The sequence below is a fragment of the Castor canadensis genome, chromosome 7 (genome assembly GCF_047511655.1).
Source record: "Castor canadensis chromosome 7, mCasCan1.hap1v2, whole genome shotgun sequence".
NCBI lineage: Eukaryota > Metazoa > Chordata > Mammalia > Rodentia > Castoridae > Castor > Castor canadensis.
In genome coordinates, this window is record NC_133392.1 from 94583734 (window position 1) to 94609562 (window position 25829).

The following is a 25829-nucleotide window of genomic DNA, read 5'->3' on the forward strand; positions in this document are numbered from 1 at the left end:
GCAAAAAGATGTGTGGGGGGTTTACTTAAATGGTGGCCCTTTTAGGCATGATAACCTGGCATTAAGCCCCCATACAACCAAACAAACAAAGAAATAATGAATGTTAATAGTCTCAGGGAATTTTCCTCTTTTCTACTTTCTCAATATCTTCTCAGTGCCTCTAATTGGAAGAAACTTTTTTCCCCTCGCAGAAGGCAACATTTAAGGAAATGTGGAAAGCATAGTTTTTAGCTTTCCAATCATTACTATACAAGAAGAAGCTCTGGAAAGAAGTGAGAAGAGAAGCTAAGTGTTAGTTTATCCCGCAGAGTTTGAGGAGGATTTCATTCACTTGACATTAAAAGATTCTTGATGGACTGTACAAGATCCTGGTTAAGGTAGGTGACTTTTTAAGTGATAAAATCTCAAGTAGTTGTAACCTAGTAAAAACATTTCTGAAAACCAGAAAAAAAAGATTCATCAATTTTCTGGGGTCAATTTCCTAAAACACAACATCAAGGACATCATTAAGCCCTTTAATAAATAACTATTGAGAATATTTTTCAATGAATGAGGACTCTTTTTTCAATGATATTTCCTTTGCTTCCAGTTATAAATTCACAGGATTTTCAAATTTTCTGAGTTTTTCATCAAATATGGTAAGAGAGGAAAGGTTATTTGCATATTAAATATTAGGTAAAGATTTTAAAAGCATTGGTTAGGCTACACCATTTGTGTCATTCCTTTTCCAATATAATACCTTTAACCATAAAAAATTAGACATCCCATATGATTACTGTTGTGCATTTGGTTTCATTAGATTGAGAATGCACTATAATAAAAACAAAGGTACATGTAATAACATTTTCAGGAAGTTTTTTTTTTCTCAGTAAAACACAATAGCTGCTACATGCATTTTTCAGATAGAATTATTTATAAATAAAGTGCAAACAAGAGAGAGAGAGATGCTAAGACATTCTATTCAGCGTAAAACCATTTCCTCGAATATGCACGTCATGGAGGACAGACACCATTTCAGGAGCAGAATACTGATTAGTATAAAAGTGCCACTACCAAGTCTTACTTAACTGGATGAGTTAAAGTTTTTGAAAATGTTGAGAAAATTTGGATGGAGCCTAGTTATTTCATCCACAGATTTTACAGATGTAGGTCAGTATCTTGTAGAGATAAGTCACAGAGTATAGGTTTGATAATATACTATATGATATACATTTACAAGTATTTCATCAAATATGTTACCTTTTGTTGGTTTAAGAAAGACAAATCTAATTTATATATGAAATAATTATAGATATTGGTCAGTTTTGAACTCATTAGTAAGAGTTACTTCAGATGATTATAATGAATTGGCTAAAGAAATCAGTAATAATGTATGATTCATGGCTAGCTCATGTTTTTTCTGTTCAAATAAACTGACACGAGACCATAATAGGAAAAAACTACATGAAAATGAAAACTACCAAATAAAATTTGATGCTCTGACCATGTTCCCTTGATGAAATCTTAGAATCATAATTATATATAAAAATGAGAATCTATTTCCCTACTCCCTCTGAAAACACATTTAATGTATTTGTAATTTGTTTAGTTTCTAATTCTTATGTTTTATAGTATTATAATATTAAAAGTGAAAGCATAAGCCATTCTGTCACTTATAATCATGTTTGATTAGCAAATAGGCACAATCTGATATGATACTTCAACTCAAAATTGTCTTTCACTATGTTCAATGGTTTACTTAATAAAGTGAAAAACCATTTTATTCATTAGAGACTTCTTTTCAGTGGAAAGTGAACTAAGTCGATACATGAAACATGCACAAATAGGAAATTCATGTTAGATAAATAGCATATTAGAATCTGTGGAAATAAAATTTGTGGGAAAGAGTTTGCTTATAGAAACTGAAGATTCTAATATGATGTCATTGAGATAAATGAGTTTTATGCTTTCTCTCTTCTAGACATTGAGTATCAGAAAAGAGATTTTTACCCAGGGGTGGGGGGTGCATTATATTTACCTTTGTGGCATAGCTTGTAAAAGATTGTAGTTCCTTTCTCTTTTTGATCGCAATGAGCATTTTCCTAGTGCAGATTCTTACATGCACCCAGCATTGCTTGAGATACATAGATGAAATGTGGTAAACATAATAAGTTGTTGGGTAATACATTTTAATTCATATCATAGTATAAGCATAATTAATTTATGAAAGACATTTGTAGTTTCAAGGGCTCTATAAAGAGTCTCATTTTTCCACACCTGAATTCTAAACCAGTTGCAAAATTGGACCAACGGGAAAGGCAAATGGGAGTGAAAAATATCTGCTTTATTATTGATATTGCTCTCAATTGCCAATGTGGATTACATCTAAAGATAAATCTTGACATCAAGATTTATCAATATTCAAGATTCTTGATATTCAAGCTCAAAGTTAGGTGGAATTTCCAACAGTCATAGCCATCTACTAGAAAGACAGAATCTTCATGGCCAAGTTGATTATTTGATTGTAGCAATCAAGAACCCATATTATTATGATTTATTATGACCAAGGTACATTATATGCATGTATGAAAATATCACATCAATGCTTCTTATTTTGTACAGTTAATAAATGCTAATTAAAATGTTAAAATGAACCCATATTTTGTGCACTGTTCAAAGAGAGGGAGAAGCTTATCCCGGCAGGACCAATTTTTATTCCAAGCGCTTCAGTGTGATTAAGAAGTCACATAAGAGGAGGAATGAATGAGGAGGTGGAATGAATGAGTAGAGTTTGCTTTACATACATGGAAACATCAGAAATAAAAGTTTTTCTTTCCAACAAATGATGACCACTACAATTTCATACTAAAAGTCCTGGTAATCATTTCATCTTAAACAAATTAGATGTATTTTCAGAGTTGAATCTCATTAAAAAAAGGCATACAAATAAAAACTCAGGACATGAATTTGTGTAGTCAATACATGCTTAATGAGTGCTAGGTACTTGTTATATAAAATAAAATAGCCATTTTCTGCTTTTAAGATATTTCTAATCCCAGAGGGAGACAGATTTCAATTCAATGGTGTGCAATGTTAATTTTCAAAATCAAAACAAATCATCAGCTTGAAATTTGGAAGGGTAATTACTGAGTCTAAGTAGCAAAATCTGGGAAGACTTCTAAGAGAAAGCAACATTTGAGTGCTTTCTTGAAAGGTAAGTAGGAATTTGGATAAGTTAGGAGATGAGTTTTCCCTAACCTAAAACAGTATCTAATATTCAGAGGTAAAAATGCATGAGAATCTTTACTACAGAGTCTAGTGAGCTACAAGTGGTGGAACTGTAAGATGAAATTAATAAAAGCTAGCAATAATCCAAAACATATTTTGTGCTAAGAAGTAAACTAAGTGTTTTGTGTGGATAACTGCATTTCTCTCCATAACAACTCTGTGAATTGGTTAATAGAATTATTCTCATTTTGCATCTGGGGAATGTGAAGCTTAAAAAAGGTGCTTAGTGAGGCAGGTGTATATCCCAGGTAGTTTGCTTTCAGGTCTTGTGCTGGGACTACTGTGCTAATTTCCTCTGAAATGGCTGGAATAACAGCTGAAAGTAGACATGCAGATAGGAAGTACACCCTAAATGATTTGTAGATCAAGGTAGTGAATTTATATTTTATCCTGTGATCAACATGGATATATTTGCATTATAACAGGCAAAATCTTTATAGAAGTGGAAGCTTACACTCTGAAGATATTTTCTCTTTACCAAATATTCATAAATAGATAAATGAACAATGAAATAAAATATAAAACTGTTTGCAGTTAACAAACAAAAATAAATATTTTTGGCCCTTGCGTATTCCTGGATTCTTTATTCATGGATTTAACAAGTGGCTAATCAAAAACATTTGAAAAATTTTGCATCTGTACTGAACATGTATGGACTTTTTTCTTAATGTTATACTCTAAACAGCACAGTATAACAAGCATTTGTATTTTATTGACTATTATAAGTAATCTAGGGAAGATATAAAGTATACAAAAGTATTTGCGTAGGTTATATGTACAGGTTTCATAAGGGTCTTAAGCACTTGTGAATTTTTGTATTTGTAGGGGGTCCTGGAGCTAATCCCATGAAGATACCAAGGGATGACTGCACAGTTGTAACATGCCTAGCCAAATCAGATAACATGTATTGCACGCATTCATGCAGATAGCACTGCTGGAGGATTCATTTAAAGAATTGTAGATATTGTCTGTATTCTAATTCTGCATACCTGAATATGCATGTTAATATTTTTTAGTTAAGAAAACTCTAGTTATTTGATCAACCATATGCTAAGGAAATCATGAGTTTATTATCAAATAAATTGGTATTTAATATGCATCAGGCAGTATTCCAGTCAATGGGAATATAGTAGTAAATGAAACAAAAAATCTCTGCCTCTGTGAACTTATGTTCTAGTAGAACAATACAATAAAAACACATTCTTGTATTAAACATGTTAGAAGTCAAATTACAAGTGATATAGAGAAAATAATAATGTTGGGGTGGATAGGAAAGGTGGGAGAGTTGTAATTTGAAATATGGTGGTGAGGGAAAACCTGTTTGAGGTGTCATTTGAGCAAAAATCTGAAAGAGATGAGGGAGTGATTCATGTGACAAGCATTCCAGGGAGAGGGAAGGTCATATGGAAAAAAAACAAAGATGAGCTGTGGTGATTGGTTCAGGGAGTTTATAGGAGTAAATACATGTTAATAATTGATTACAAGATTGTATAAGAGGCAGAATAATGCAGTGTGATAAAAGCAGACTCTCACTTCTAGTTGCCTTAGTTTGAATAACAGTACTTCCAATTGTTTTGGGTTGGACAAGAAACTTGAGCTTTCTGCTTTATTATCTATAGATTATGAATAATAAGAGTACCAATCATAAAATTGTTTTGTATTAGAACAGTGTCTGGCATATTATAAATGCATTTGAAATGTCAGTTGTTGAGAAGAATATTGCCATCCCATGTAATATTCAGAAAGTGTTTTATTGTTTACAAAATACCTTTTCAGACACCTTATGCTACTCTGAAATTAAGTTATAGGAAACAGTATAAAGCCCATTTAAAAAATGAGGAAATGGAAGAGCAAAGGTTTAACTTACTCATTCAAGGTCATGTTTTTGTATGTATTGGGATTGTAATGAATACCTGGTCTTTCTTTCAAAATTCTGAGCTTTATCTCTTATTCACTCTAGCACCACACTTCCTAAAAGATCATACTAGCTGCAGAAAATGTGCAGTTGTGGAGAAATCTTCCAGAGCATGTAAGATCTGGAAGGTGGACAGAATAAAGACAGACAGAAAGGGGGAGTTCATTTCAAACAAGGAGAAAAAAGAATCAGTATTTGGAAAACTTACGGGATTTTTTTTTTTTAAACTGAGTGCTGTGGAAACATGGCGATAGGTAACAGAGGCTAGATTATTTTGAACCAGAAGATTTATATTTAGATGAACAGGGAACTGGGCAGCAACCACAGGCAAGTTGAGGCCAGATGGCAGAGAACTTTAAATGTCAAGCTAAGGCATTTGAGCTTTATTTTGACATCAAGAAATCATTGATGGTTTTTTAAGTAGAGAAGTGATAGAAAAAAAAAACATTTTTAGGAACAAAATCTGATAGAATGGATAGGATAGAGAGAAACAAAGAATAATGGAGATCCATCCAGAGAATATTAGGAAAAATCTAAAGGAAAGATAAACTATTCAGAAGTCCATATTTACATAAATTCAACTAAAATTAAATGGATTTCAACACAGCAGTCTCCTTTTCTTTTTTTTAAACCAAAGTCTACCTTACGTTTGGAAGTTCAGTTGCTTCCAGGTGCCTCAGGTGGGGCACATGCATGCAATAGACTCCTTCCTGCACATTTTGCCTGTGCCATTCTGCGTTTCAGATGGTGATAGTTTGAGTGCGATATGTTACACATGCTGCTTTGGAAACATATAAGGAAATATCAAATGCACGTGCCCTGCCGTGCATATCTTAGAGAAAGATGGATTTTCTTCCTGCTTAAGCAGCTGCAGTTAACACTTTGTGGAGTCTGAAATACCCTCAGTTTCTCCTCTATGAGTTGCAGTAGCAATAACCCCAGATAAGCAACAAGACACCTGGCCTGTAAATCCTAGGGTACATTTAAGGAACACAAAGCTACTTTGTAGAAAGGGGAAAATGGTCCACTCTGGGAAGCAAAGCAGAGGCATGTAAAGAACTAATACCAAAGGCAACGTGACCTGTGCCATCCAAGATTTACCTGTATCTCCCTCTACCCTTTTTTCTAGTTTTGTTAGAAGCTGAAGACAAACCAAAATACAAAGGAATCACATATTTATGGCTGTGTAGTAGACTCACAAACTATCCTTGATCGATTTTTGGTGAATCCTACTGCCAAATAATTAAATAAGACACTGTTTACAATGGCAGCAGAGAAATAAATTATCTTATGGGACTCATGAAAAGTACTTGTTAATTAACTTGAGAAAAAATGTCTTTTTCAGGCCTGTAGCCATTCATTGTTAGATTGGAATCTCATTAACTTTCACCAGCTAAATAAAAGTCTGACCCTCCAGCATAGCCAGGGAACAGCATTGGCATTGGTGGAGGCTTAAAATGAAAGAACCTGAATTGCCCAAGGTACCTATATGATCCTTCTCATGGGGAGAATCATACTGAGGTAAACATTAATTACAGTTCTCTGTATATATCGTCCATTGATTCCTAACACATTAAAAGGAATTGGTATAGGTAGGCAAATAGCTTCTGTCTTATCCGAGTTTCTTTTAAAGACAAGGAACTTGGCTCAAGTTCATAATAACTAACCCAGTTTCATTTGTAAATAGGTAAATTTACCTTTCTTCCATAAGCAAAGGATGAAATTGAAAAATCCAAGAAGCCACTTTATTCTGAGACCAGATAAAAATGATAGGACTATGGAGAAATCACCAGGAATATAATTGTTGGATAATCCAATGGACGAATGTGAATTTTCTTAATTGTACTCTGATGTAATGAGTATTTTCTTTGCTTTTGGAGTACAATTTCATTGGGAGAAGGGAGACTAAGAAACACAAAGAGAAATAGCAGCAAAGGAAAAAATAAAAACAAACAGGAAAAAAGGGGTGGGGGAAAAGGTTAGAGGAGAGGAAAGGAAGGGCATATTGAAGGTAGACATACTCTTAGTATCTTAGTCTTGGTGGACTTCAAAATGTGTCTATTCTTAGTGTTTTAATAACTGCATGACTTTCCTCTCATCACAATTAGTAACACCACATGGCCATGAAAGTTGAGTTATTCTGGATAGCAGCAGTCATTTGGCACCTCCACTAGAGATGATTCAGAAATAGTGGAAAATGGCAGGTTAGAGTATTTCCATTTATTTTGTGAATTATTTGTAAATAAGGTGGAACACACAAGTTGAAGGAAACTGCAATATGTACCTCCATTTCTCTTATGAGTCTCCTCAACCTATACAGGTTTAGGTATAAAGCACAAGGGCTCATTGGAAGTTTTTCCTCTGACTTTCCAAGTCAGCAGAGTGTCTCATCAAGATGCCTGAAAGAGAATCTGTAGGTCAAGTTATACTTTGGTTCACTCTAGTCATTCATGGAGTTGATGCGGTCAATGGTATTGTCCTCAGGATGACAGCCAGAGAACTTGCCTAGGCCAAGATAAATGCATTAGAAAGCAAAAGAGGAATGCAGCTCAATGGGCAGTGAAAATCAATGAGAGCAAATTGGCCCATTTTTGCCTCACTGCCTTGTACTGTCCATTAAGCCCTATTTGCTGGTTCATGGTTGTTCACTTCGTTTACTTTCTAATCCTTTTTTGCCAGCTTGGCGCATCTCCAGGTTAGTGCAATCCTGTTAATTGCCATCGCCTGCTACCGACTTCAACTGTGACACAGGCCTTATCATCTCATTACAGGGATTGGACATGAAATTCTGCACATGAAACCCAGCGGGGGGCCTGGTTTGTTTAGGATTGGGACTTGAATCAGACATGATCTCACAGCTTCTTGGAAATGGAGATTTTCCATGTGCTCATACCTCCAAGGAAGCTGGGATTTGCTTTAGCTCATTTGACTTTCACTTTGTCTCACAGTTAGTGTGATTGCTGTGCTGCTTCAGACAAGAAAGCTGGAAGAGCAGAATATCTATGATGGAAGGAAATTTAGGGAATTTTGTTTCCATATAGAATCCAGGCCCCCTGGCATGAGGTCAATGGCTGTATTGGTGAATTTATCACATAAGCATAACTGCCCACCTGTCTGTTTTTTTACTCTTGAGCTTCTCAAGGACAGGTACTTGATACTTTTTAAATTTTTGATCCCATCAGCTAGCATAATGCTGACCAATAATAATTTGTTGATTGAGCCCACAACACACCATTTATTGAGCAGCTACCAAAAGCTGACTCATTTTCAAAACAACCCTGTGGGGTTAAATGCCATCATTTCAATATTCATGATGATGGAAAACAAGGTCAAAGAGGTTAGACTCCATGTCTATGATTGGCAAGCTCCAATGAAAGCTCAAGGTACCTGACTCCAAAGCCCCTAGCTTTGTTTTTCTATCTTGTACTAAAAGAAGCTTAAAAGATTTGATTTTATGATGATACAACTAAGGCATCTTCAGGTAAACTAAAGATGAATCACAAAAATTTCATTTATATAAAATTGATATATATTTATAAATATGTAAAAATGCTGAAAATCACCTAAAATATTTTAATACCTACTTCTTCTGTATTCAATAATGTAAAATAGAAAAACATCTGCTGTTTAAGAATATTTTGCTTTAGTGTTTCCTTCCTTCCTTCCTTCCTTCCTTCCTTCCTTCTGCTTTCCTTCTACCTCTCTTTTTCCTTTCCCTCCTTTTCTTCTTTTTCTGGTATGGTATGCTTGGTTATTCAAAGAGAATCATCTAGGGGCTAGATAATACTCAGCAAGAAAACTCAATCTCTCAAAACATTTCTAGTAACATCGTTTTATGAATGGAGACCCTCTCTATTAGCTGCTTAATAGTGATTGGGACTGTACTAGTCTCTCATTTAGTTTCCTCATATGGGGTTGCACAACCATGTTATCCTTCCATAAGTACTAAATTGTGTTTGTCTGAGTCCATGATCCCACACAAATCCTTTGTGTGCACTTTTTCCATACTCCACCTGATGAGCTCTACATGGGTCCTGCTCCAGTCTCAGTGTTCTCATGGACTCATACTGAGGGGTTGTTTCCTCATACCTCAATTACCACTACAGCTTTAGTTGCAAACATTTCTCTCCCCTTTGTGCTTCAATTCTTGCTCAGTGTTGCTTCAATGTTTGATAACATGTTGATGTGATTTTATTTCTGGGTTGAAATGATTAAAAGACAGATTTTCTCATTTATTTAATATGTGAAACTTTAGAGCTAAAAAAGATTCAGCAAACTGTTTTTAACCAACTTTGCACAAACTTGGTACATCAAATATATTTATTTACAAAAATTTCCTAATCCTTTTAGTTTCACCTTCTTGCAAACTCACTTTCTGACATATTGTCATATTTCTCATTCAACTCCAAATCAAATTATAATCATTAGAAACTTCTTGTTCTTTTTTTAAGGCAATTATTCTTCATTTAAACTGTTTCTCTGCCTTTAAGCTGAGTGTTCATTTATGTAAGATGTCTCTGCTTTTTTTTGTATCAATGTTAAGTACCAAATTTCTTGGGGAAAAGGCAATGTTGGGCAATTTTGATCTCACAACTTTTTTCCCTCACCTTGCATGTGCTAAGCAAGTACTTTAGTATTGAGCTACGTCAAAACCCATGTGACCTGTCACTTTCTGTCATAGTTCCACAATGTTTTCTTCCATTTTGCAGCTCAGAATCCAATTGTGAGCTTTAAAAAAAAATTAGCATCGTGTATGTAAGGCTGAACATAAAAATATCTGATAATTTCAAGCCCTCTGCACTTACACAATAAGTCTTTGCGATCTTGTGGTTTATTTCCTCCTTGCTATGCCTATCCATCTAAGGGAATTGTGTAGTTCCAACAGTGACGTTGGGAAAAGAGAGCAGGCACTAACTACTATGACCTTAAGCATTTACCCATCTGCTCTGCAGACATTTGTCTGAGCATCTACTGATGCTAGTATCTTCTTTGGGGCTTCTTTGTAGACCTCATGGGCCACAGGTGTCTGATTTTTGGACTAGTAATTCATAATTTGCTCTAGTTTCAGTTACGTTCTTAGTTTCATAGTGAAATTTGAAGCTCAGAAGGTTCTTTTTCCTGAAAACTCTTGATTTTTTTGCAGAAAACCCCATTTCTCATGTTCAAGAGGCAGAATGACTTTCATCTGAACATAACAAAGGGAAACATTTTAATGATATCTGTAATATCCAATTCAATGTTCTCAGCTTAGACAAGCTGATTTTATAAGCACTCTTGCAAGTTGATGGTCTACTCCCGTGATCACTTTTCATTCAGCCAAAATATATACATAGTATTTAAGGTAGATTGGGCCTTCTGAAGTGAATGGACGCTACTCTACCAGCATTTAAAAACACCTTTCCTATTAAAACTAAATGAAAAGCTGGATTTCTATTATTGAAATTATGTACTGAGAACGCTAGGCTCAAAATCTGAATACGCAATTTCATGTGGTTTTACACAAGAACATTTTAGTTAAGTGAGCAACTAGTGAATTGAGGCATAAAAAGAGTTTCAGACACAGCTTAAATCTTCTAAATATGGTATTTATAAGTAAGATGCTTCTAATTATAATACTTGTAAACAATATGGTCCCTGGAGGTACATGTGAGAAAATAATTATGAAAAGTAGATACAGAGAGCTCCTCAAGGGAAATTTTATTCATGTTATATTTAATTTTGTAATGTATGTTAAAATAAAAATAATATTTTGGAGCTAGATTTCAAAAATTTGCAAAATAAATATTTTAATTTTATAGCTAGATAAATACTTTTGGTTATTTGATTCCATTTCATATGACTTAGACACACAGAATATTAGAAAGTAATGGAACTTAACAAGTTATTTTCTTCTTGTTTCTGAGCAAAGTCAGTAAAATGGTACCAATATGAATAGATGTGGAAATTTCATAAATTCTACTGTTTTATTTAATTTCAGTATTAGTCTCAGAATTCTAATAGTTTAAAAAAGAATAAGCCATCTAAGCTTAAGGAATAAAAATGGTCTCATCCATTTGGAAGCTTGTGCAATAAGAAAAATCCTGATATTGCCAACCAAGAAAATCCTTACTTACATATTACAAGGAAATGAAAAACAAAATTAAGATAAAAACAATAGTACTTTGAAAAGTTTCTTACTTTTCTTGCAACTTAAAGTTAACAAAATCAATGATTCTAAATGCATGCCATTATCATTTTAATGAATGTGCTTATGAATACATTTTCAGCTTTAATCACAACATACATAACACATAAACAGGTTGCCTGATAGAGTTTTGAGTTCAGTAAATCCAAGAATTAAAATAAAGCTTAAAGCTGCTTCATAATAATTAATTTGATTAAATTCCGATATTTTGCACATTGTAATCTTCAAGTAACATACTGTTAGATATATTGAAATGACTTTTCGATAATTATTAATTGCATTAAGTTAATTTAATGATTAAATTTTTTGGCATTTAAAAAACCTGTGCATGAAAGGAACCATTTATTTGAAATTCTATAGTAAATTCAGTAGGCATCAGGAAGTTAGGATTAATGAATTCTGATATTTTGTGACATTTAATTAATAAGTTTTTTCTCTGTTCTTACATAGTTTTTGCATACTTAGCAATTTTCTTCCAGGTTATGATCAACTAGCGAGTAAATCCACAATCATTTCCTTACTCGAGAAGTGCAAAATGCCTTTACGTCACAATCAGCAATAGTTTTCTGGTAATATTTGAACAATTCTTTTGTATCATATATTATTGGAGGGAGAAGCAGGAAAAAATATCCTGGATTTACTCTTCTGAATATTTATGAAGCAGTATTTGCTGAGATGACAATAAAAATTAAGGGCTTCACCCAAACAATCTTCAGGCAAAATGATTAGAAAGAAACATGAAGGTCTTCTTTGGCAATACTGTGGCTACAGTTTTTTTTATCTTAATAACTTAATTAAATCATACTTCAGATCTCAGAGTTCAGATCTCAGAGTTGCTGGTCAAATCTACTGGGAACCATTAACAGTTACTTAAAATTTTTCATAAAATTACATGTCTATGATATTTGTAGATGCTAAAATTTTTATTTAGCTAGCATAGACTCAAGCTACAGATTTGGAAGATTTTTTTTCTAACTTGTTTCCATATCTATTATCAATTTTACAATGCTTTGTACAATATAAGCACAAAAGTTTTCATTTGATTAGATCATCATAGTTGTATTAAAGATCCATTTTTAAAGTTTTAAATTTTTTAATGAAAACATAAAACTTGTTGTTAAGAAAATTGTGAAGTGCAAGAATCAGGCTGAAAGTTGAAATTTGGGCTGTTCTTTTGTTTTGCCCCTTCATTTTTACTAGGATATATTCACTGTACAGGGGTGGTGCATTCTGATGATTCTGAAATAGGTTTACACTGTACATTTTTTAAACCGCCCCCCATCATCTTGACCCCCTCTCCATCCTACTTAAAACAATTGGAAGAGGTTTCATTGCTCTGTTTCATGTATGTAAATGAAGTCCATTAATCATATTCCTTCATTTTCATCTCCTTCATTCACCCTTCCCCTCTCACAAGTCCCCTCTCCCCCACCCTATACTTTATCATTCTCTTTTCCTTTCCTTCTTTCCCTAAGTTCCATAGAGTAGTTTCACTATTATAAACATGCACTGCATATGAGTTTGTATATGATCTTGCTTGTTTTTTGTGCATATGTTTATGTTTTGGATCTATCTTCCACATATGAAAGAAAATATATGGCTTTTATCTTTCTGAACCTGACTTATTTCAGTTAGCATGATCTCCTCCAATTGCATCCATTTACCTTAAAACCACATGATATCATTATTACTTATGGCTGTATGTGTAGTACATTTTCTTGATCCATTCATCAGTCGTAGGGCTTCTGGGTTGTTTCCATAGCTTGGATATTGTGAACAGTGCTGTGATAAACATCAGAGTGCAAGTGTCTCTATCGTATCCTGACTTATGTTCCTTTGAATATAGGCCTAGGAGCAGTAGCACTGGATCATATGGCAGCTCTATTTTAGCTTTTTAAAAAATCTCCATACTGCTTTCCATAATGGTTGTACTAATTTGCAGTCCCAACAACAGTGTATAAGGGTTCCTTTGTCACTTCATTTGTTGTTGTTTTTCCTCTTGATAATAGCCATGCTAACTGGGGTGAGATGAAATCTTAGTGTAGTTTGATATACATTTCTTTTATAGTCAGGGAAGTTGAACTTCTTCATGTATTTATTGGTCATTTGTTCCTCTTAAATTTGGATTGTTCTCGATGGAATATTGAAACTTTGTTATTATACCATGCCATAGCTGAGTCAGAGTGTGGCTAAGTAGAAGAATCTAAGTTGAATAAGATCAATGGGTGCACTTTGGTTATGAAGCTGAAATAATCTGGACCATATGACCATGTCTTATCATATGCCTGAAAATTCTCGTGAATTACTTAGACTGAATCTGTGATTATGAAATGTGGAGAGTGGAACAGGAGAAGCCTATGAAAACTTGACCTGAGCACAGCTATGCCCAATAATCTGCAGGCTGGTATGGGCACAGCCTCTAGCCACAGAAGGGGATGAGTGCAAAATGCAGCACTGCTTTCCCTAAGATGTTTACATCCAGAGAATAGTGATCACAGGTTCTTCCTGTTCCCAATAATGTCACAGCCCCCCCTCCCCCACAAGAACTGTTGCTCTACTTCCTTGTTTGCCACTGTATATAATAAACTTGCTGGAGGTAGACAAGGCTGTGTGTGTCTCCACCAGAGCACCCAGCCCACCTGACCCCAGCTTTCTGCATGTTTGTCTTCTGTCTTTTGTCCTTTCTTGATCTCCTGTCACTCCCAGTTAGGTTTCTAGGAGAAGCTCAGATAGGCTGTGAGAATGAAGGAGGACTCTGTCTATACTGGTCAGTCCTGGAGCTCTATTAAATGTTAAAAGTCTTGCAGATCATTCTCTCTCTGTGTTATGTGAACAAGCTTGTTTTTAAATTTCTGCAGATGGCAAGACAACATGATTAGAGGTAGAAAGAGGAAGGAAAATGACATTTGACTGGTACCTCTTATGTGTCCATTTCTGTGGAGAATTTTTAGTATCTTCGTGGTATCTCCATTACAAACATGAAGAAATAGAAACTCAGGGCTTGATATGAAGAAAATAACAAAAGTGAAATTTCTAGATCAACTCTTTTTGCTATTTATAGCCATTCAAAAAATTTTTAACAGATTCATAAGGCTGTTTCCTGAAGTGGAATCTGTTGTAATTTGCAAATTCTTTAAACCAATTCTTGCTAAATGCCAGTGATTTACACATATAATGTGTGCAGTGCTAACATGAATTGACTTTCTTAGAGGGCACTGACAGATTGTTAGAGTGGGAAGTTAGCTTTTTTATTACATAATCTAACCTTTTGGATGTGGGGAAGCTGTGAAGTCATATAACAGAAATGTCTTTCCCAATCCTGGTATGAGTAAAGGTAGAAGTACATATTTGAATCTGTTCCTGTGACTTTACAGTATTCTATGTTACAACAAAATTGGAAGATTACAAGCTACTTGAACTTGAAACCATGTTATGTACTTTCTTGGCATTACCTTTTGTATCGTGTATGTTGAGTACAAATGTGGCATTTGATTCCCCTCTACTTAACTAATTCACATTTATTTACTTTAAAACTTTTTATGCAACAGATATTGTGCTTGAGAAATGGATATAAAAAAGAAATGATGCTTATTTTGGGGATTACATATTACATATTAGGTGAAATAGGGAGCGAAATACTTAATGGGGCATAGGCTAAGTATGATAGTGGGAGAAGTCATGTAAGCTAAAGATCTGGCTTAAATTTTGGTTCTGTGAATATTAACTATGAATATCACATTAGTTACTCTATCTTCTGAATGTGTCTCTGCTACTTGTGAATTACAGTTACGACCTAACAAACTTCTTATAAGACTTAAAGAGAAAATTTATATGAGCCCATGGGCACATGGAAAATAAGGTTATTACCAAATACTATAATAATGATGATTACTGTTGAGGTATATACAAAGTGCTATAATTCCGCTGAAGTATGTCAGGAAAGACATTATTAAAGTGGAGACATTAGAGTGGATTTTGAAATATGAAGAGAAATGTATCAATTGAACAAGGAATTGTATAAGCACAGTGGACCATCCGTGCAAATACAGTCTCATTTTATCAAGCCTAACATGGTTAAGCTACACATTTCAGTGGGTAGCTAGTTTCCCAGTGCTGTAAAAACTCACAGACTCACTCACTTACTTATCCTGAGAAACAGAAAGTGTGTGTGTGTGCACATGAGCACACGTGCATATGTGCATATATAGCACTCAATTCTAAACTTTTTTCTGCTTAGCCATACCAGGAAATTAAGGATGTTCCCTACACTTTACCATTTGTATTTTTTCACAGGTGTATTACAGCTTAGCACAAAACTATTCTCAGGTGTGGCACGCATTTTACTGTGTGTTCACCAAAAAACTGAACTTGCTTGGATCCTAACATTTTATGAACATCTTGAATAACTAATTAGTAGAAGTATTTTCTGGAGCTGGAGAAATTCAGGTAATATACTTTCATACCTAACATTGGATGTTTCATAATGTGCAGATATTCAAGGTAAATTTTGGGCTCTTTCTGCAAGGGTCCCGATATAGAACAGTGAACATTCAAAAGCATGCTGGCATAGGGCATCAAAGGGTACCAGCAGACACAAAGTAAAGATCTGGGCCAACTAGGATTAGTCCTGTTACATTATGTGGAGGGTATTACAATTATCCCTACTTTTATAGAGTAAGGAAATGGATGCAGAGATCTTACACTTGCCATAGGGCACAACTAGTAAGCTCCAGAGGGCATGTTCTTAACCAAACTTTTGTTAGGATGAGATCCATTGGGAGTACATTGTGTTTGATGTCTACACAAAGGCATAAATACAGATATAGATATTGGTGATATGGAGAGACCTTGAAATGTAGGGAACTGGAAATCTGGATGTGGAGTCAGGGTAGAAATTTTAGCTGGATATAGATTTGGAAACAGGGGTGTGGATGACATAATCCAAAAAGTTGTCTTGAAATTTATACCTTTGACCAAAAAAAGGTACATGAGAGAAGAAAGTATCACTGTGACATAGATAGTACATGAATAGCTCAGGGAGACCATAAAATTCAGAAGCAATGAAATTTTGTGGCACATTGTGAAAATTAAAATGTGAAAAGAGTTACATGGAATAACCAGGGAGATAGGAGGAAAATGAATGCTTCAGAAGTCAAGTCAAAGGAAAAGTTTGAGAAGATAAGGATGGTTGACTGTGTAAGAAAATGTAAGGAGAGCCGCATTGTGAATGCTGAGGTTTATTAATTGTCATTAGTAACCTTTGGCAAACCAGAAAAGTCACAAAAGTCAGATTGTAGTGAGTTGAGAAGTGAAAAGAAGTAAGTTTACTAAATAAAAAACTGGTATCATCCACCTGTCTGGCACTCATAATACTGTTTGGACTTAGCTCTATAACTTATTACAGGATGAAGACAAAAAAATCATGGCAGCCTGATAATGTCCTCACAAGGATATCAGCCTGTTGTTCTTATAGACCTGAGGAAGAGCCTATGAGCAGGTTTAGAGTAGAATCAAGATTAAGAATTGCGATGATCCACAATTCTTCTCCCATCTCATTCCTTCTAAATATCCCAGTCATGTTAATAAAGAGTACTTTTCTGGGGGGAAGAAGTGTATAGGTAACTCTGAGTTTGAATCCATCCTTGTGCCTTAAAAACTTTGTAGTCTTGGACATTTTTCATAAGCTCTCTAAATCTTAGACTTCTGCCCTTTAAAACTTATTTCTTAAGTTATTAAGATGATCAAACAGATTATTTCAAGCAAAGAGTTTATCGTTGTGTCTCACATCATTAAGTGCTTAATAAATGGTAACTGCTATAGTTATTATTTATTATTATTGTTATCATCTGTACTTTAACTTAATTCCTAGTGACTATGCATAGTGACATGTCCTCTGGGGAAACTGCCTGATTTTCTTTATGGATGCAATTCAGCCATAAACATAAACCACTGTTGTACTCCACCACATATGTGCGTGTACACACACACACACACACACACACACACACACACACACACACAGTGCCCTCACTGATGGAAAGAGCATGGGTGCATGGGTTTTGGAGTAAGATAAAATCTTAAGGCTGGTTACATCACTTTCTGGCTGTTTCATCTCTGGGAAAGCTCTTATATTCTCTGATTTGTAATTTCCTCACTTGTATAATTAGAAAAATAAATCCTTTTCATATAAGGTCATTGTAAAAATTGGATGAGGTAACATTTGTTTAAAGGATTTTGCATCAGCACTTGTTAAATTCAATACAAAAGTATGTTTATATTTACTTTTCTTCAGTTAAACAGGAAAAATGGAGTCTTATGACAGTCTTCCTCCTCCCCCCCCTTTCTCCTTCTCCTTATTTTTTCTTTTCTTCTTTAAGTTACTCTTTTCATTTTATTTTCCCTTGTAAAATCTCTAGGTAGACCCAAGGGTCATCATCAGTAGACAGCCAGCTTGTTTAAGGACAAAAGAAGTATAAACAACAAAATCATTTTCAAGGGGTTTCTGTGTTCAGTGGGGGAAAGGATAATAGCTCTAGGCGGATGAGGCAAATGCTCTCTGTCAGGGTTGGCACTGGTACTAGAGTCTCATGGGATCTGGTGGATTCAACGTGTCACTACATTTTGCTAGTATTCTCTTTAATTCAGGACCAAATTTTAGCTTGTCCTTTGAAAGCCTCATTTACCTAGTGGGGCAACTGCTCTGTACCCAGTATGGCTATAGGTTCCCCTCAACAATCCCTGTTTTATCACTCTGATACTTACTAGATTTTCACTTTTAAATAAAATGGTTAATAATTTCTCTGGTGTACTTGAGATTTTTTAAAAAGCATTTTTTCAATCTAGTTTAATCTATGTTTAACTTAATATATTAAATCTTAATTTAATATTTTATAATTTGAACTAATATATTTAAAATGCATTACATCTTAGTTTTATATATTTAATCATAGTTTAATAAAGTTTCCTTTTAACATCTTGATTAAAAGGACTACTGCACAGTAGTTATGCCTTTCAATTAAACTCCAACCACTGTTGTCTCAGTGGACTTCAGCATTCCATCAAGGGTTTGAAGTCTGAAGTCCAAGAAAGAAGAATAGCATCAGAAAAATAGCATCAGAAAAATGCAGAAACATTATTTACAGATTTTTCTTACTCTAACTACTTTCATATTAATAAACATAATGCTAGTTGCTGTCCTCAGAAAATTCTCAAGTTTTAGTGGCTTAAGACAACAGAAATTATTTTCATAATCTAACAAATTGGTGTTCCTGTTTCCTGTGTGGTTCTATTCTAAACGATAATTCAGCTACCCAGTCTCGTTCCATCATTGTGATTCACCATCTTCAACATATGTAGGGAGGTCATCCAGGAAGGTGAAAGAATGTTGGATGGTATGGGATGGATTTTGATGAGTGGATCTAGAACTCAGTCACATGTCTTTACTCATTTACCAAGGACAATGGGGTTTGTAGCTTAACTGTGTACAAAGAACAAACAGGAAATCATTTTGTTCGTATTTGGGATACTAACATTTGCATCCCAAAGTATATAAACCATCTGCTATATATTTCATTTCCAGAATCACTTCCTTGTACCTTATCAAGAAATTCCATACCTTTGAGGAAATTAAGACCCTGATTGAAACAACATTCATGTGAGAAATGAATCCCCAAACACAAGTGAAATGCTGCCATTATTTTTGTATGTCTGAAACCATAGTCTGCTCCCATTTGGTAAGCTTTGAATATTCAAGTATGTAAGTATGCAAACAAAGTTAAGAAACCATAACAAATGACAAAATGCATTAAGGGAGACATCCAAGTCTTTATATGCTTAAATAACAATAACTTTGATGGGTTCCAAAAGAAAGGTGCAACAGGTTTATTACAGAAGCAAGGACCACCAATGATTAGAAACAGAAAAGCCAGGTGTTTTGAACTCGCTTCATATAAAAAGAAAGAAAGAAGAAAGGAAGAAAGAGAGAGAACTGTGACAGCCACAGATTTTGCTATGATTACAAGCATTGAAATTTGGCTACGAAGCATATTTTGGCTGACTCATGAATAACTCATGAAATATGGATAGCAAACACATGAAGAAACTCTTACCATTATTAATCATTAGAGAAATGCAAAGTAAAATCATAATGACCTACCATTACACATCTCCTAGAAAGGCTAAGATTCAAAAGTCAGACCCTATCAAGTGCTGGTGAGAAGTGAACAAAATGGATCTCTCATTCAGTGCTGAAGGATATAAAATGCCACCACAACCACTTTGGGGAAATGTTTGGCAATTTCTTAAAACATTAAATATACACTTACCATATGATCTAGCTATTTCATGCCAAGGTATTTTCCCAAGAGAAATAGAAGCATATGTCCACACAAAGACTTGTGCAGGCATATTCATAAAGCTTTATGTTAATAGCCACAAAGTGGAAATAACCCAAATGTCCATCAACAGGTTCCAACAACTGTGGTATATCATGCAATAAAATACTTCTTAAAAGTAAAAAAAGGAGTAAATATTGATACCTGGTACAACATGGATGAATTTCAAAATAATTATGCCAAATGAAAGAAGCCAGATAAAAATATTGCATACTGTCTGATTCCATTTATATAAAAATTTAGAAAATATAAACTAATCTACAGTGACAAAGAGCAGTTCATTTGTTGCTTGAGGATAAGAGAGAAAGGCGGAAATGAAAAAGGGAAATTTTTGAAAGAGTTGTAGGTATGTTTGTTATTTTTAGTTGTGATAACAGTGTATACACAGGAAAATTCATATCAAATTGTGTACTTTAAATATGACAAATTGTACCTTAATAAAGATTTTTTATAGAAAAAAATGTGTAATAAGAATTCAGTATCACTTCTTTGAAAGCCCCATCACACAAGCATAACCAGAATTTAAATCTAAATTGAAGGATAATCTAATTGATCTATAATCTTTAAAAGTTTGACAATCCTAAAAATCTAAAGAATGAAAAATGTTGCAGACTAAAGGAAACTAAGAGACATGACAAATGCCACATATGATTCAGAGCTGAATCTTTAAGTTTTATAAGACATTGGAACAATTGACTGGGGTGTGAACACGAAATGGTAATAATGTACAAATGTTAATTTCCTGGCTGTGTGGTGGGTATGTGGGGTTTAGAGATCTGTAGGAATTACATGTTAATGTGATGTGGCATCCAGATGCTCACTTAACTTTCACAGTGTTGAAAACAAATATTTCTTTGTATAGTTCTGCAATGTGTTTGTAAAAGTTTGAAATTATCTCAAAATTTAAAAAATTAAAACATAAACCAAACTTTCAATAAGAAAAGAAAAAAAACTAAAAAATGAGCAAAAGATTTGAACAAATAGTTCAGCATGAAATGAGCTGTAGGCATGGGGTTTGAAAAGCTGCTTGCCCTCATTAGTTGTTAGAGAAACACACATCAAAATCGCATGGAACCATCAGTACATCTGCACTAACATGGGCAGAAAAGGAGAGACAGCAGATCTCATAGTTTTTTTGAGAATATTATGTGGTATTGCACTTTGAAAAACTATTGTGCAATTAATAGATGTATATATTTGACTCATCATACATTAATAATGTGAGGGGATTTCATTGTGATAATTGTGTACATGTGTACAGTGTACCTTGAACAAGTGCACTCTCCCTTATATTGCAATTTCTTAAAAATTTAAATATACATCATCTAGACTTTAGACTCTAAGTGTTTAACCATAAGAAAGGAAAGAATATTTCCATGCAAACACTGGTACACAAATGTCTAAAATGGACATATGTGTTTATCAACAGAGAGATAACAAATTATGATATATTCATTCAATCGAATACTATTCACCAATGAAAAGGAATCAATTCCTGATACATAGCACAACATGCATAAACCTCAAAATAGTTATTCTAAGTGAAAGAAATCAAACACACAAGAAAGAGAACATACTCTATGATTCTCTTTATATAAAAACCCAGAAAACAGAAATCTACAGTGATAGAAAGTAGATCATTCATTTCCTGAGTATAGCAGAAGGGAAGACCAGAAACAGACAGTAAAAAAAGGGGACCTCTTCTATATAGTTGGTTTAAATGAATTAGTGAAGACATTAGAAGAAACCATATTGGGGTTCCTCAAACAGCAAAGAGTAGAACTACCATATGACCTACCAATTCTATGACTGGGCACATATCCAAAGGAATTGAAATAGCATGTTGAACAGACATCTGAACTCATGTATTTATTTCAGCATTATTCACAGCAGACAAAATATCAATCAAAGTGACTAAATGATGTATATAGAAAATGTAGTGTACACACAGTAGAATATTATGCAGTCATAAAAAATAATTAAATCCTGTCACTTGTGGATCTGGAGGACTTCATGTTAGGTGAAATAAGCCAGGCACAGAAAGACAAATATTCAATCTTCTCACTGATATGCGGAAGTTGATTTCAGAGAAAAGAAATAATGGCACCTGGAAGGTAGGAGAAGTAGGTGGGGAAAGGGATGGGAAGATGGCAGATAATGAGTACCAATCACAGGAGAAATTATAGTGTTGAATAGCACAGTAGGGTAACTGTACTGTAAATAATTTATTATATATTTCAAAATAACTACAAAAGAAGAATCTAAAAGTCCCCAATGCATAGAAATAACAACTATTTAGGAGATGGAAATGCCAACTACCCTGACTTGATCATTATACATATATTAAATTGTCTTATTGTACCCCATAAATATGTATAAATATTGTCATTTTAGAAAAAAAGAGGGGAACACCAGGAAATTATTGAGGGTGGTGGATATACTCACTCTGTGATGTGTTAATGGTTCACGTGTATTTGCATAAGCCAAGCATGTCAAATTGTATATTTTAAGTATGTGTAAATTTATTATATGCAAATCATACCCCAAAAAGCTGTTAAATACAGCAAGACAAAGGCTTAGCTGAGATCTTGATAATTCTAAGTAGCAGAGATGCAAGCTTACATCCTGATGAGTGCAGAAGCAATGGCAGTTCCATGTTGCTGGTGAAAGTACGCATGTCTGCCTAACACACAGTGTAGTGGAGATGGTAGTTGACTTTTTTTTTTTTTTTTGTGAAATCTGAGGAATTTAACAGAATGTTTGGAAAAGGGCCAAAGGAATTCCCTCGAGCAAAGCCAAGGCACGATTCAGAAGTTTTTTTCAATCTGCTTCACCTTCTAAATGAATGATTATTAATGATTTTTGAGTTCCTCCTGTGGAAATACTTCCCAGAGAAGCAGAAGTCCAAGGATGCCAGGAAAGTGCCAGATAAACTCAGTTCTCCCAAAGGAAATATCAGAGCTATAGTGCAACAAAACACAGCTTCCACCGGCATCAGGATACGCAGGGGCAAGTGAGTTGATTGGTTTGCTATTCCGCTTGTGTCAAGAAGGAGACAAATGCCACACTGGCCTGTATCATCTAATTAATAGAAATTGAAGGCAAAGAGGCAATGTGATGCTGTTCCTCTCCTTCCTTGGCTCAGAAGCTTTTTGTCTGCTACTGAAGGACTGGTTTTTTAGGCTCAGTGGCTGGAAATAAATCATGTATTTGAAACTCAATGGAACAGACCACAGAAAGCCTTAGGGAAGTCAATAATGAGTTGCTGTGGTAATTATCAGGGTGTTTATCAAAATAGTTCCAGTTCTCCCTCCTTTAGGACATGTGTAGAATTCTGCTTTCGGCAACTGGCACACATTGTTTGACCTCCCTGTCTCTGGTGCCATGTGACTCCTTCTGGCCAATGAGTTCTGAGTATAATGAGCAAGATATCCCTTGCCACATTTCAATGGTCATATAGCGTGAGCAAGAGAGACATTTTATTGTTTGAAGACACTGAATTTTTAGCATTGCTTGTTGACATAGCACAATTCTAGCCTATCCTAGTTCATTAAAAAAAAAAAGAACTTGCATTTGATAGTTACAGATACTGATTTTCTTCATTTGCTGTCATTTGCTACAAGGCAAGGGTTTAATTAGAAATAAAATTGGTAGAAGTAAGTTGACCCAGAGTCCACAGTTAGTATTAAGAATTACCTAATGTATTAATTAATCTGGAAAATAGGAAAATATTTTGTTCATATAGCACAGAGTTGACAATGATCCCATTCTAGTATTTGCACTAAAGTTTACATCTTCAGCCAGAGAAGTTACAGATCACATTTTTCTCAATGTAAGATTTGGTTGAGAAACAGGTAGGTACAACCATGATGTAAGCTGCTGAGTATTAAATACACAAAGTACATTTGATGCATAGGCTGACATATGATGAACTACCTGTGGCTGAAATTACTTTAACCAAGGTAGAACTTCCTAGAGAAGATAAAGTGAATGTTTGGCTATCTGAACTCAATCTTACCAGTAAGGTAGCTGTCATAAGAAAGGAAGAACTATGATAGATGCCCAAGGAAATCTTGACATATTTTAAAGAATTTTACCATTTATGGAATTTGTTTATCCAAATGTAGTAAATTCTAAACATAAAAAAATCTTTCATAGAAATAGCCTGATTTTTTTTCTTATTGCTTACTAAGCCATGATGTTACAAATGATCCTTTCAATAATTTGAGAGACTCAAGCTTTCAGCCAGAGAGAGCATCTGTTGCAAAACATGGCAATATTCTTTCTATTTATGGCTCTTTTCAGAATAAGCAACAATCTCATTTCTGTTGTGGACACCCATCCCTTGTAAGCATTGAAAATAACAATGATGAGAGTTTTGAAGAAAAGAAATGTGGAATTCACCCAATACCTTCTATAAATGGAAAACACCTTCCATTATCCACTAAATCCAGAGGTCTTTTCCTTTATAAATAGCTCTAGGATTTGGCCCCTATTAGAGCTCTACCAAAGTGGCAGTTTGATATACTCAGCCAGAAATGAAATTTGAAGAACACACATGAGTCACTAGATTTTGAGAGCATTTTAATACCAAAAAAAATGATTGACTGAACCAAAGCCACCAAGTGTTCCTACTGAGAAAGATTAATACCTACAACAAAACTGATGTTCCAGAAATGAGAATGGACATACATAATAAGGACAGAAACTAAACAGAAGACCATGCATGTTTCTAATCCTCTTAATGCTGACCAGTTGCCAGCATCCTATAACTTGGGGCGGGGGGCGGGTGGTGGGTGAAATCAGAATGTTTTTTTGACTTTTTGGCTTTCTCATAGCCTAATGGAATTTCCATGTCAATGAAGTTGGTTTTCTCATCAGTTATAATTTAAGAAGCTAAAATAACAAGACTAGAAAGAGGCAATAATAAAATATATCTGCTTGTTGCATAAAAATACTGAATCACATATATTCTCTTGAATATTTAGCAACTTCTGGAAAAAATGTATGGCTTCTGTAAATACCATCATCTATATGAATATCACGACATTAGCTTCAGGTGCAATTGACATTGTTCTGCATCTGAAGGAAAATCCTTCACAGTCCTCTGCATAGGGGGCCAGAAGAAGAGCTCTGAACATATGCAGAAAATGTGACTCTATGACATAGGAGGAAAAGAGACCAAGGGAAAAAGATAAAGGCAAAAGAGACCAGGAAATATGGGGCCATAAACTATGAGCCAGGTTGAAAGACCAATGAGAAAAGTGAGTTAACATAAAGCATGCATGATGTCTTATGTTTCTATCTGGAAATACCCCAAGTCAGAAATGGATCCAGCATCGATCTACCCTTTGATCCAGCAATACCACTCTTGGGGATATACCCAAAAGACTGTTACTCCAGAGGCACCTGCACATCCATGTTTATTGCGGCACTATTCACAATAGCCAAGTTATGGAAACAGCCAAGATGCCCCAGCACTGACGAATGGATTAAGAAAATGTGGTATCTATACACAATGGAATTTTATGCAGCCATGAAGAAGAACGAAATGTTATCATTCGCTGGTAAATGGATGGAATTGGAGAACATCATTCTGAGTGAGGTTAGCCTGGCCCAAAAGACCAAAAATCGTATGTTCTCCCTCATATGTGGACATTAGATCAAGGGCAAACACAACAAGGGGATTGGACTATGAGCACATGATAAAAGCGAGAGCACACAAGGGAGGGGTGAGGATAGGTAAGACACCTAAAAAACTAGCTAGCATTTGTTGCCCTTAATGCAGAGAAACTAAAGCAGATACCTTAAAGCAACTGAGGCCAATAGGAAAAGGGGACCAGGAACTAGAGAAAAGGTTAGATCAAAAAGAATTAACCTAGAAGGTAACACCCACGCACAGGAAATCAAAGTGAGTCAATGCCCTGTATAGCTATCCTTATCTCAACCAGCAAAACCCCTTGTTCCTTCCTATTATTGCTTATACTCTCTCTACAACAAAATTAGAGATAAGGGCAAAATAGTTTCTGCTGGGTATTGAGAGGGGAGCGGGAGGGGGTGGAGTGGGTGG